The following is a 12707-nucleotide window of genomic DNA, read 5'->3' as shown; positions in this document are numbered from 1 at the left end:
AAGCCGAACGCGAATTCTGCCGTGCTCCTACATTAGATGAGCGCCAACGGCCATACCATGATGAATACACCGGTTCTCGTCCGATCACCGTAGTTAAGCATCATCGGGCCCGGCTAGTACTTGAATGGGTCACCGCCTGGGAAACCCGGGTGCTGTTGGCTCCCTTCCTTTTGTTTTTTTGTTATGTCGCCAGCCCAATTTTCAAACTACCTTTCTGTTGTGACAAAGATGCTTCCTTAAGCCTTTTAAACTACTGTAATGGTACGAAAATGCAGTAATTAACTCAGTTTGAGGGAGAATGTGCTAACCAAGTTTGCCAAGAAGACTTTGAAAACGACAAAACAGTACGAATCGGCAGGTGATTTCTGAAATACGTCACCGCCTATTGTTGTGTAGGAGTGTAGAGTTCCAAATTTGATTTGTAACCACGAATGTATTCCTTAGTCGTCTCGTCTCGTCCCGCAGACGTTTGTCGTGCTTGCGCTGTCATATGGACCACGACCCGAGCGGCAGCGAGCGGCAGTCGAGCAAAGTCGGGACAAGTCGGGACGGGGACAGGGACAGGGATAGGAATGGTGCGAATGCACTGCAAACTACGCAGACACCTGGTGTGAGGCGAGGCGAGGCGAGGAAGCCCACATCGCTACCAGTGGCGCCCTCCAGCATGACACTGCCACACCCCGCACAGGCCCTCCGCTGAACACCAGGGACAAGATGCGTCCTCCGCTAGTGTCGAAGGCTGCACGCGCCCAGCGAATGACAGGGGGTGCAACGAGCAGCAGTGCGTCTCACACACGCGGCGGTGCGCCCGCCAATTCGGCCGTCGCTCTGCTGGGACGCCGGGCGCGCCTCCCCGCGCCGTCCTCGAGGAACTGGCGGTTGCGGAAGGAAGCGCTTTCGTCAAATGCGGCCGAAAACTAACATTTTGTGTGTTGGGAGAAAAGCCGAACGTGAATTCTGCCGTGCTCCTACATTAGACGAGCGCCAACGGCCATACCATGATGAATACACCGGTTCTCGTCCGATCACCGAAGTTAAGCAGCATCGGGCCCGGATAGTACTTGGATGGGTGACCGCCTGGGAAACCCGGGTGCTGTTGGCTCCCTTCCTTTTGTTTTTTTGTTATGTCGCCAGCCCAATTTTCAAACTACCTTTCTGTTGTGACAAAGATGCTTCCTTAAGCCTTTTAAACTACTGTAATGGTACGAAAATGCAGTAATTAACTCAGTTTGAGGGAGAATGTGCTAACCAAGTTTGCCAAGAAGACTTTGAAAACGACAAAACAGTACGAATCGGCAGGTGATTTCTGAAATACGTCACCGCCTATTGTTGTGTAGGAGTGTAGAGTTCCAAATTTGATTTGTAACCACGAATGTATTCCTTAGTCGTCTCGTCTCGTCCCGCAGACGTTTGTCGTGCTTGCGCTGTCATATGGACCACGACCCGAGCGGCAGCGAGCGGCAGTCGAGCAAAGTCGGGACAAGTCGGGACGGGGACAGGGACAGGGATAGGAATGGTGCGAATGCACTGCAAACTACGCAGACACCTGGTGTGAGGCGAGGCGAGGCGAGGCGAGGAAGCCCACATCGCTACCAGTGGCGCCCTCCAGCACGACACTGCCACACCCCGCACAGGCCCTCCGCTGAACACCAGGGACAAGATGCGTCCTCCGCTAGTGTCGAAGGCTGCACGCGCCCAGCGAATGACAGGGGGTGCAACGAGCAGCAGTGCGTCTCACACACGCGGCGGTGCGCCCGCCAATTCGGCCGTCGCTCTGCTGGGACGCCGGGCGCGCCTCCCCGCGCCGTCCTCGAGGAACTGGCGGTTGCGGAAGGAAGCGCTTTCGTCAAATGCGGCCGAAAACTAACATTTTGTGTGTTGGGAGAAAAGCCGAACGCGAATTCTGCCGTGCTCCTACATTAGATGAGCGCCAACGGCCATACCATGATGAATACACCGGTTCTCGTCCGATCACCGTAGTTAAGCATCATCGGGCCCGGCTAGTACTTGGATGGGTGACCGCCTGGGAAACCCGGGTGCTGTTGGCTCCCTTCCTTTTGTTTTTTTGTTATGTCGCCAGCCCAATTTTCAAACTACCTTTCTGTTGTGACAAAGATGCTTCCTTAAGCCTTTTAAACTACTGTAATGGTACGAAAATGCAGTAATTAACTCAGTTTGAGGGAGAATGTGCTAACCAAGTTTGCCAAGAAGACTTTGAAAACGACAAAACAGTACGAATCGGCAGGTGATTTCTGAAATACGTCACCGCCTATTGTTGTGTAGGAGTGTAGAGTTCCAAATTTGATTTGTAACCACGAATGTATTCCTTAGTCGTCTCGTCTCGTCCCGCAGACGTTTGTCGTGCTTGCGCTGTCATATGGACCACGACCCGAGCGGCAGCGAGCGGCAGTCGAGCAAAGTCGGGACAAGTCGGGACGGGGACAGGGACAGGGATAGGAATGGTGCGAATGCACTGCAAACTACGCAGACACCTGGTGTGAGGCGAGGCGAGGCGAGGCGAGGAAGCCCACATCGCTACCAGTGGCGCCCTCCAGCACGACACTGCCACACCCCGCACAGGCCCTCCGCTGAACACCAGGGACAAGATGCGTCCTCCGCTAGTGTCGAAGGCTGCACGCGCCCAGCGAATGACAGGGGGTGCAACGAGCAGCAGTGCGTCTCACACACGCGGCGGTGCGCCCGCCAATTCGGCCGTCGCTCTGCTGGGACGCCGGGCGCGCCTCCCCGCGCCGTCCTCGAGGAACTGGCGGTTGCGGAAGGAAGCGCTTTCGTCAAATGCGGCCGAAAACTAACATTTTGTGTGTTGGGAGAAAAGCCGAACGCGAATTCTGCCGTGCTCCTACATTAGATGAGCGCCAACGGCCATACCATGATGAATACACCGGTTCTCGTCCGATCACCGTAGTTAAGCATCATCGGGCCCGGCTAGTACTTGGATGGGTGACCGCCTGGGAAACCCGGGTGCTGTTGGCTCCCTTCCTTTTGTTTTTTTGTTATGTCGCCAGCCCAATTTTCAAACTACCTTTCTGTTGTGACAAAGATGCTTCCTTAAGCCTTTTAAACTACTGTAATGGTACGAAAATGCAGTAATTAACTCAGTTTGAGGGAGAATGTGCTAACCAAGTTTGCCAAGAAGACTTTGAAAACGACAAAACAGTACGAATCGGCAGGTGATTTCTGAAATACGTCACCGCCTATTGTTGTGTAGGAGTGTAGAGTTCCAAATTTGATTTGTAACCACGAATGTATTCCTTAGTCGTCTCGTCTCGTCCCGCAGACGTTTGTCGTGCTTGCGCTGTCATATGGACCACGACCCGAGCGGCAGCGAGCGGCAGTCGAGCAAAGTCGGGACAAGTCGGGACGGGGACAGGGACAGGGATAGGAATGGTGCGAATGCACTGCAAACTACGCAGACACCTGGTGTGAGGCGAGGCGAGGCGAGGCGAGGAAGCCCACATCGCTACCAGTGGCGCCCTCCAGCACGACACTGCCACACCCCGCACAGGCCCTCCGCTGAACACCAGGGACAAGATGCGTCCTCCGCTAGTGTCGAAGGCTGCACGCGCCCAGCGAATGACAGGGGGTGCAACGAGCAGCAGTGCGTCTCACACACGCGGCGGTGCGCCCGCCAATTCGGCCGTCGCTCTGCTGGGACGCCGGGCGCGCCTCCCCGCGCCGTCCTCGAGGAACTGGCGGTTGCGGAAGGAAGCGCTTTCGTCAAATGCGGCCGAAAACTAACATTTTGTGTGTTGGGAGAAAAGCCGAACGCGAATTCTGCCGTGCTCCTACATTAGATGAGCGCCAACGGCCATACCATGATGAATACACCGGTTCTCGTCCGATCACCGTAGTTAAGCATCATCGGGCCCGGCTAGTACTTGGATGGGTGACCGCCTGGGAAACCCGGGTGCTGTTGGCTCCCTTCCTTTTGTTTTTTTGTTATGTCGCCAGCCCAATTTTCAAACTACCTTTCTGTTGTGACAAAGATGCTTCCTTAAGCCTTTTAAACTACTGTAATGGTACGAAAATGCAGTAATTAACTCAGTTTGAGGGAGAATGTGCTAACCAAGTTTGCCAAGAAGACTTTGAAAACGACAAAACAGTACGAATCGGCAGGTGATTTCTGAAATACGTCACCGCCTATTGTTGTGTAGGAGTGTAGAGTTCCAAATTTGATTTGTAACCACGAATGTATTCCTTAGTCGTCTCGTCTCGTCCCGCAGACGTTTGTCGTGCTTGCGCTGTCATATGGACCACGACCCGAGCGGCAGCGAGCGGCAGTCGAGCAAAGTCGGGACAAGTCGGGACGGGGACAGGGACAGGGATAGGAATGGTGCGAATGCACTGCAAACTACGCAGACACCTGGTGTGAGGCGAGGCGAGGCGAGGCGAGGCGAGGAAGCCCACATCGCTACCAGTGGCGCCCTCCAGCACGACACTGCCACACCCCGCACAGGCGCTCCGCTGAACACCAGGGACAAGATGCGTCCTCCGCTAGTGTCGAAGGCTGCACGCGCCCAGCGAATGACAGGGGGTGCAACGAGCAGCAGTGCGTCTCACACAAGCGGCGGTGCGCCCGCCAATTTGGCCGTCGCTCTGCTGGGACGCCGGGCGCGCCTCCCCGCGCCGTCCTCGAGGAACTGGCGGTTGCGGAAGGAAGCGCTTTCGTCAAATGCGGCCGAAAACTAACATTTTGTGTGTTGGGAGAAAAGCCGAACGCGAATTCTGCCGTGCTCCTACATTAGATGAGCGCCAACGGCCATACCATGATGAATACACCGGTTCTCGTCCGATCACCGTAGTTAAGCATCATCGGGCCCGGCTAGTACTTGGATGGGTGACCGCCTGGGAAACCCGGGTGCTGTTGGCTCCCTTCCTTTTGTTTTTTTGTTATGTCGCCAGCCCAATTTTCAAACTACCTTTCTGTTGTGACAAAGATGCTTCCTTAAGCCTTTTAAACTACTGTAATGGTACGAAAATGCAGTAATTAACTCAGTTTGAGGGAGAATGTGCTAACCAAGTTTGCCAAGAAGACTTTGAAAACGACAAAACAGTACGAATCGGCAGGTGATTTCTGAAATACGTCACCGCCTATTGTTGTGTAGGAGTGTAGAGTTCCAAATTTGATTTGTAACCACGAATGTATTCCTTAGTCGTCTCGTCTCGTCCCGCAGACGTTTGTCGTGCTTGCGCTGTCATATGGACCACGACCCGAGCGGCAGCGAGCGGCAGTCGAGCAAAGTCGGGACAAGTCGGGACGGGGACAGGGACAGGGATAGGAATGGTGCGAATGCACTGCAAACTACGCAGACACCTGGTGTGAGGCGAGGCGAGGCGAGGCGAGGCGAGGAAGCCCACATCGCTACCAGTGGCGCCCTCCAGCACGACACTGCCACACCCCGCACAGGCGCTCCGCTGAACACCAGGGACAAGATGCGTCCTCCGCTAGTGTCGAAGGCTGCACGCGCCCAGCGAATGACAGGGGGTGCAACGAGCAGCAGTGCGTCTCACACAAGCGGCGGTGCGCCCGCCAATTTGGCCGTCGCTCTGCTGGGACGCCGGGCGCGCCTCCCCGCGCCGTCCTCGAGGAACTGGCGGTTGCGGAAGGAAGCGCTTTCGTCAAATGCGGCCGAAAACTAACATTTTGTGTGTTGGGAGAAAAGCCGAACGCGAATTCTGCCGTGCTCCTACATTAGATGAGCGCCAACGGCCATACCATGATGAATACACCGGTTCTCGTCCGATCACCGTAGTTAAGCATCATCGGGCCCGGCTAGTACTTGGATGGGTGACCGCCTGGGAAACCCGGGTGCTGTTGGCTCCCTTCCTTTTGTTTTTTCGTTATGTCGCCAGCCCAATTTTCAAACTACCTTTCTGTTGTGACAAAGATGCTTCCTTAAGCCTTTTAAACTACTGTAATGGTACGAAAATGCAGTAATTAACTCAGTTTGAGGGAGAATGTGCTAACCAAGTTTGCCAAGAAGACTTTGAAAACGACAAAACAGTACGAATCGGCAGGTGATTTCTGAAATACGTCACCGCCTATTGTTGTGTAGGAGTGTAGAGTTCCAAATTTGATTTGTAACCACGAATGTATTCCTTAGTCGTCTCGTCTCGTCCCGCAGACGTTTGTCGTGCTTGCGCTGTCATATGGACCACGACCCGAGCGGCAGCGAGCGGCAGTCGAGCAAAGTCGGGACAAGTCGGGACGGGGACAGGGACAGGAATAGGAATGGTGCGAATGCACTGCAAACTACGCAGACACCTGGTGTGAGGCGAGGCGAGGCGAGGAAGCCCACATCGCTACCAGTGGCGCCCTCCAGCATGACACTGCCACACCCCGCACAGGCCCTCCGCTGAACACCAGGGACAAGATGCGTCCTCCGCTAGTGTCGAAGGCTGCACGCGCCCAGCGAATGACAGGGGGTGCAACGAGCAGCAGTGCGTCTCACACACGCGGCGGTGCGCCCGCCAATTCGGCCGTCGCTCTGCTGGGACGCCGGGCGCGCCTCCCCGCGCCGTCCTCGAGGAACTGGCGGTTGCGGAAGGAAGCGCTTTCGTCAAATGCGGCCGAAAACTAACATTTTGTGTGTTGGGAGAAAAGCCGAACGCGAATTCTGCCGTGCTCCTACATTAGATGAGCGCCAACGGCCATACCATGATGAATACACCGGTTCTCGTCCGATCACCGTAGTTAAGCATCATCGGGCCCGGCTAGTACTTGGATGGGTGACCGCCTGGGAAACCCGGGTGCTGTTGGCTCCCTTCCTTTTGTTTTTTTGTTATGTCGCCAGCCCAATTTTCAAACTACCTTTCTGTTGTGACAAAGATGCTTCCTTAAGCCTTTTAAACTACTGTAATGGTACGAAAATGCAGTAATTAACTCAGTTTGAGGGAGAATGTGCTAACCAAGTTTGCCAAGAAGACTTTGAAAACGACAAAACAGTACGAATCGGCAGGTGATTTCTGAAATACGTCACCGCCTATTGTTGTGTAGGAGTGTAGAGTTCCAAATTTGATTTGTAACCACGAATGTATTCCTTAGTCGTCTCGTCTCGTCCCGCAGACGTTTGTCGTGCTTGCGCTGTCATATGGACCACGACCCGAGCGGCAGCGAGCGGCAGTCGAGCAAAGTCGGGACAAGTCGGGACGGGGACAGGGACAGGGATAGGAATGGTGCGAATGCACTGCAAACTACGCAGACACCTGGTGTGAGGCGAGGCGAGGCGAGGCGAGGCGAGGAAGCCCACATCGCTACCAGTGGCGCCCTCCAGCACGACACTGCCACACCCCGCACAGGCGCTCCGCTGAACACCAGGGACAAGATGCGTCCTCCGCTAGTGTCGAAGGCTGCACGCGCCCAGCGAATGACAGGGGGTGCAACGAGCAGCAGTGCGTCTCACACAAGCGGCGGTGCGCCCGCCAATTTGGCCGTCGCTCTGCTGGGACGCCGGGCGCGCCTCCCCGCGCCGTCCTCGAGGAACTGGCGGTTGCGGAAGGAAGCGCTTTCGTCAAATGCGGCCGAAAACTAACATTTTGTGTGTTGGGAGAAAAGCCGAACGCGAATTCTGCCGTGCTCCTACATTAGATGAGCGCCAACGGCCATACCATGATGAATACACCGGTTCTCGTCCGATCACCGTAGTTAAGCATCATCGGGCCCGGCTAGTACTTGGATGGGTGACCGCCTGGGAAACCCGGGTGCTGTTGGCTCCCTTCCTTTTGTTTTTTTGTTATGTCGCCAGCCCAATTTTCAAACTACCTTTCTGTTGTGACAAAGATGCTTCCTTAAGCCTTTTAAACTACTGTAATGGTACGAAAATGCAGTAATTAACTCAGTTTGAGGGAGAATGTGCTAACCAAGTTTGCCAAGAAGACTTTGAAAACGACAAAACAGTACGAATCGGCAGGTGATTTCTGAAATACGTCACCGCCTATTGTTGTGTAGGAGTGTAGAGTTCCAAATTTGATTTGTAACCACGAATGTATTCCTTAGTCGTCTCGTCTCGTCCCGCAGACGTTTGTCGTGCTTGCGCTGTCATATGGACCACGACCCGAGCGGCAGCGAGCGGCAGTCGAGCAAAGTCGGGACAAGTCGGGACGGGGACAGGGACAGGGATAGGAATGGTGCGAATGCACTGCAAACTACGCAGACACCTGGTGTGAGGCGAGGCGAGGCGAGGCGAGGCGAGGAAGCCCACATCGCTACCAGTGGCGCCCTCCAGCACGACACTGCCACACCCCGCACAGGCGCTCCGCTGAACACCAGGGACAAGATGCGTCCTCCGCTAGTGTCGAAGGCTGCACGCGCCCAGCGAATGACAGGGGGTGCAACGAGCAGCAGTGCGTCTCACACAAGCGGCGGTGCGCCCGCCAATTTGGCCGTCGCTCTGCTGGGACGCCGGGCGCGCCTCCCCGCGCCGTCCTCGAGGAACTGGCGGTTGCGGAAGGAAGCGCTTTCGTCAAATGCGGCCGAAAACTAACATTTTGTGTGTTGGGAGAAAAGCCGAACGCGAATTCTGCCGTGCTCCTACATTAGATGAGCGCCAACGGCCATACCATGATGAATACACCGGTTCTCGTCCGATCACCGTAGTTAAGCATCATCGGGCCCGGCTAGTACTTGGATGGGTGACCGCCTGGGAAACCCGGGTGCTGTTGGCTCCCTTCCTTTTGTTTTTTCGTTATGTCGCCAGCCCAATTTTCAAACTACCTTTCTGTTGTGACAAAGATGCTTCCTTAAGCCTTTTAAACTACTGTAATGGTACGAAAATGCAGTAATTAACTCAGTTTGAGGGAGAATGTGCTAACCAAGTTTGCCAAGAAGACTTTGAAAACGACAAAACAGTACGAATCGGCAGGTGATTTCTGAAATACGTCACCGCCTATTGTTGTGTAGGAGTGTAGAGTTCCAAATTTGATTTGTAACCACGAATGTATTCCTTAGTCGTCTCGTCTCGTCCCGCAGACGTTTGTCGTGCTTGCGCTGTCATATGGACCACGACCCGAGCGGCAGCGAGCGGCAGTCGAGCAAAGTCGGGACAAGTCGGGACGGGGACAGGGACAGGGATAGGAATGGTGCGAATGCACTGCAAACTACGCAGACACCTGGTGTGAGGCGAGGCGAGGCGAGGCGAGGCGAGGAAGCCCACATCGCTACCAGTGGCGCCCTCCAGCACGACACTGCCACACCCCGCACAGGCGCTCCGCTGAACACCAGGGACAAGATGCGTCCTCCGCTAGTGTCGAAGGCTGCACGCGCCCAGCGAATGACAGGGGGTGCAACGAGCAGCAGTGCGTCTCACACAAGCGGCGGTGCGCCCGCCAATTTGGCCGTCGCTCTGCTGGGACGCCGGGCGCGCCTCCCCGCGCCGTCCTCGAGGAACTGGCGGTTGCGGAAGGAAGCGCTTTCGTCAAATGCGGCCGAAAACTAACATTTTGTGTGTTGGGAGAAAAGCCGAACGCGAATTCTGCCGTGCTCCTACATTAGATGAGCGCCAACGGCCATACCATGATGAATACACCGGTTCTCCGCCGATCACCGTAGTTAAGCATCATCGGGCCCGGCTAGTACTTGGATGGGTGACCGCCTGGGAAACCCGGGTGCTGTTGGCTCCCTTCCTTTTGTTTTTTCGTTATGTCGCCAGCCCAATTTTCAAACTACCTTTCTGTTGTGACAAAGATGCTTCCTTAAGCCTTTTAAACTACTGTAATGGTACGAAAATGCAGTAATTAACTCAGTTTGAGGGAGAATGTGCTAACCAAGTTTGCCAAGAAGACTTTGAAAACGACAAAACAGTACGAATCGGCAGGTGATTTCTGAAATACGTCACCGCCTATTGTTGTGTAGGAGTGTCGAGTTCCAAATTTGATTTGTAACCACGAATGTATTCCTTAGTCGTCTCGTCTCGTCCCGCAGACGTTTGTCGTGCTTGCGCTGTCATATGGACCACGACCCGAGCGGCAGCGAGCGGCAGTCGAGCAAAGTCGGGACAAGTCGGGACGGGGACAGGGACAGGGATAGGAATGGTGCGAATGCACTGCAAACTACGCAGACACCTGGTGTGAGGCGAGGCGAGGCGAGGCGAGGCGAGGAAGCCCACATCGCTACCAGTGGCGCCCTCCAGCACGACACTGCCACACCCCGCACAGGCGCTCCGCTGAACACCAGGGACAAGATGCGTCCTCCGCTAGTGTCGAAGGCTGCACGCGCCCAGCGAATGACAGGGGGTGCAACGAGCAGCAGTGCGTCTCACACAAGCGGCGGTGCGCCCGCCAATTTGGCCGTCGCTCTGCTGGGACGCCGGGCGCGCCTCCCCGCGCCGTCCTCGAGGAACTGGCGGTTGCGGAAGGAAGCGCTTTCGTCAAATGCGGCCGAAAACTAACATTTTGTGTGTTGGGAGAAAAGCCGAACGCGAATTCTGCCGTGCTCCTACATTAGATGAGCGCCAACGGCCATACCATGATGAATACACCGGTTCTCGTCCGATCACCGTAGTTAAGCATCATCGGGCCCGGCTAGTACTTGGATGGGTGACCGCCTGGGAAACCCGGGTGCTGTTGGCTCCCTTCCTTTTGTTTTTTTGTTATGTCGCCAGCCCAATTTTCAAACTACCTTTCTGTTGTGACAAAGATGCTTCCTTAAGCCTTTTAAACTACTGTAATGGTACGAAAATGCAGTAATTAACTCAGTTTGAGGGAGAATGTGCTAACCAAGTTTGCCAAGAAGACTTTGAAAACGACAAAACAGTACGAATCGGCAGGTGATTTCTGAAATACGTCACCGCCTATTGTTGTGTAGGAGTGTAGAGTTCCAAATTTGATTTGTAACCACGAATGTATTCCTTAGTCGTCTCGTCTCGTCCCGCAGACGTTTGTCGTGCTTGCGCTGTCATATGGACCACGACCCGAGCGGCAGCGAGCGGCAGTCGAGCAAAGTCGGGACAAGTCGGGACGGGGACAGGGACAGGGATAGGAATGGTGCGAATGCACTGCAAACTACGCAGACACCTGGTGTGAGGCGAGGCGAGGCGAGGCGAGGAAGCCCACATCGCTACCAGTGGCGCCCTCCAGCACGACACTGCCACACCCCGCACAGGCCCTCCGCTGAACACCAGGGACAAGATGCGTCCTCCGCTAGTGTCGAAGGCTGCACGCGCCCAGCGAATGACAGGGGGTGCAACGAGCAGCAGTGCGTCTCACACACGCGGCGGTGCGCCCGCCAATTCGGCCGTCGCTCTGCTGGGACGCCGGGCGCGCCTCCCCGCGCCGTCCTCGAGGAACTGGCGGTTGCGGAAGGAAGCGCTTTCGTCAAATGCGGCCGAAAACTAACATTTTGTGTGTTGGGAGAAAAGCCGAACGCGAATTCTGCCGTGCTCCTACATTAGATGAGCGCCAACGGCCATACCATGATGAATACACCGGTTCTCGTCCGATCACCGTAGTTAAGCATCATCGGGCCCGGCTAGTACTTGGATGGGTGACCGCCTGGGAAACCCGGGTGCTGTTGGCTCCCTTCCTTTTGTTTTTTTGTTATGTCGCCAGCCCAATTTTCAAACTACCTTTCTGTTGTGACAAAGATGCTTCCTTAAGCCTTTTAAACTACTGTAATGGTACGAAAATGCAGTAATTAACTCAGTTTGAGGGAGAATGTGCTAACCAAGTTTGCCAAGAAGACTTTGAAAACGACAAAACAGTACGAATCGGCAGGTGATTTCTGAAATACGTCACCGCCTATTGTTGTGTAGGAGTGTAGAGTTCCAAATTTGATTTGTAACCACGAATGTATTCCTTAGTCGTCTCGTCTCGTCCCGCAGACGTTTGTCGTGCTTGCGCTGTCATATGGACCACGACCCGAGCGGCAGCGAGCGGCAGTCGAGCAAAGTCGGGACAAGTCGGGACGGGGACAGGGACAGGGATAGGAATGGTGCGAATGCACTGCAAACTACGCAGACACCTGGTGTGAGGCGAGGCGAGGCGAGGCGAGGCGAGGAAGCCCACATCGCTACCAGTGGCGCCCTCCAGCACGACACTGCCACACCCCGCACAGGCGCTCCGCTGAACACCAGGGACAAGATGCGTCCTCCGCTAGTGTCGAAGGCTGCACGCGCCCAGCGAATGACAGGGGGTGCAACGAGCAGCAGTGCGTCTCACACAAGCGGCGGTGCGCCCGCCAATTTGGCCGTCGCTCTGCTGGGACGCCGGGCGCGCCTCCCCGCGCCGTCCTCGAGGAACTGGCGGTTGCGGAAGGAAGCGCTTTCGTCAAATGCGGCCGAAAACTAACATTTTGTGTGTTGGGAGAAAAGCCGAACGCGAATTCTGCCGTGCTCCTACATTAGATGAGCGCCAACGGCCATACCATGATGAATACACCGGTTCTCGTCCGATCACCGAAGTTAAGCATCATCGGGCCCGGATAGTACTTGGATGGGTGACCGCCTGGGAAACCCGGGTGCTGTTGGCTCCCTTCCTTTTGTTTTTTTGTTATGTCGCCAGCCCAATTTTCAAACTACCTTTCTGTTGTGACAAAGATGCTTCCTTAAGCCTTTTAAACTACTGTAATGGTACGAAAATGCAGTAATTAACTCAGTTTGAGGGAGAATGTGCTAACCAAGTTTGCCAAGAAGACTTTGAAAACGACAAAACAGTACGAATCGGCAGGTGATTTCTGAAATACGTCACCGCCT

At 55.0% G+C, this 12707-nt stretch overlaps 14 non-coding genes across 14 annotated transcripts; all 14 read left to right on the top strand.

Annotated features, from left to right (window-relative positions):
- Positions 1-42: 42 nt before the first annotated feature.
- On the top strand, positions 43-161 carry LOC126115420 (5S ribosomal RNA). The gene has a single exon (XR_007525457.1). It is a non-coding gene; the product is annotated as a 5S ribosomal RNA (ribosomal RNA).
- An 822-nt stretch (positions 162-983) lies between these two features.
- Positions 984-1102, top strand: LOC126115380 (5S ribosomal RNA). The gene has a single exon (XR_007525420.1). It is a non-coding gene; the product is annotated as a 5S ribosomal RNA (ribosomal RNA).
- An 827-nt stretch (positions 1103-1929) lies between these two features.
- LOC126115311 (5S ribosomal RNA) lies at positions 1930-2048 on the top strand. Its single transcript, XR_007525359.1, has one exon. It is a non-coding gene; the product is annotated as a 5S ribosomal RNA (ribosomal RNA).
- Positions 2049-2875: 827 nt separating this feature from the next.
- LOC126115310 (5S ribosomal RNA) lies at positions 2876-2994 on the top strand. The gene has a single exon (XR_007525358.1). It is a non-coding gene; the product is annotated as a 5S ribosomal RNA (ribosomal RNA).
- An 827-nt stretch (positions 2995-3821) lies between these two features.
- On the top strand, positions 3822-3940 carry LOC126115309 (5S ribosomal RNA). The gene has a single exon (XR_007525357.1). It is a non-coding gene; the product is annotated as a 5S ribosomal RNA (ribosomal RNA).
- Positions 3941-4772: 832 nt separating this feature from the next.
- Positions 4773-4891, top strand: LOC126115307 (5S ribosomal RNA). Its single transcript, XR_007525355.1, has one exon. It is a non-coding gene; the product is annotated as a 5S ribosomal RNA (ribosomal RNA).
- Positions 4892-5723: 832 nt separating this feature from the next.
- Positions 5724-5842, top strand: LOC126115306 (5S ribosomal RNA). Its single transcript, XR_007525354.1, has one exon. It is a non-coding gene; the product is annotated as a 5S ribosomal RNA (ribosomal RNA).
- An 822-nt stretch (positions 5843-6664) lies between these two features.
- LOC126115305 (5S ribosomal RNA) lies at positions 6665-6783 on the top strand. Its single transcript, XR_007525353.1, has one exon. It is a non-coding gene; the product is annotated as a 5S ribosomal RNA (ribosomal RNA).
- Positions 6784-7615: 832 nt separating this feature from the next.
- On the top strand, positions 7616-7734 carry LOC126115304 (5S ribosomal RNA). Its single transcript, XR_007525352.1, has one exon. It is a non-coding gene; the product is annotated as a 5S ribosomal RNA (ribosomal RNA).
- Positions 7735-8566: 832 nt separating this feature from the next.
- On the top strand, positions 8567-8685 carry LOC126115303 (5S ribosomal RNA). The gene has a single exon (XR_007525351.1). It is a non-coding gene; the product is annotated as a 5S ribosomal RNA (ribosomal RNA).
- An 832-nt stretch (positions 8686-9517) lies between these two features.
- On the top strand, positions 9518-9636 carry LOC126115466 (5S ribosomal RNA). The gene has a single exon (XR_007525499.1). It is a non-coding gene; the product is annotated as a 5S ribosomal RNA (ribosomal RNA).
- An 832-nt stretch (positions 9637-10468) lies between these two features.
- Positions 10469-10587, top strand: LOC126115302 (5S ribosomal RNA). The gene has a single exon (XR_007525350.1). It is a non-coding gene; the product is annotated as a 5S ribosomal RNA (ribosomal RNA).
- Positions 10588-11414: 827 nt separating this feature from the next.
- LOC126115300 (5S ribosomal RNA) lies at positions 11415-11533 on the top strand. The gene has a single exon (XR_007525349.1). It is a non-coding gene; the product is annotated as a 5S ribosomal RNA (ribosomal RNA).
- Positions 11534-12365: 832 nt separating this feature from the next.
- Positions 12366-12484, top strand: LOC126115296 (5S ribosomal RNA). The gene has a single exon (XR_007525345.1). It is a non-coding gene; the product is annotated as a 5S ribosomal RNA (ribosomal RNA).
- Positions 12485-12707: the final 223 nt, after the last annotated feature.

This window comes from Schistocerca cancellata, unplaced genomic scaffold, assembly GCF_023864275.1.
Source record: "Schistocerca cancellata isolate TAMUIC-IGC-003103 unplaced genomic scaffold, iqSchCanc2.1 HiC_scaffold_317, whole genome shotgun sequence".
In the NCBI taxonomy this organism is placed as follows: domain Eukaryota; kingdom Metazoa; phylum Arthropoda; class Insecta; order Orthoptera; family Acrididae; genus Schistocerca; species Schistocerca cancellata.
The sequence above is the reverse complement of the archived record's forward strand: the minus strand, read 5'-3'. Positions and strand labels throughout refer to the sequence as shown.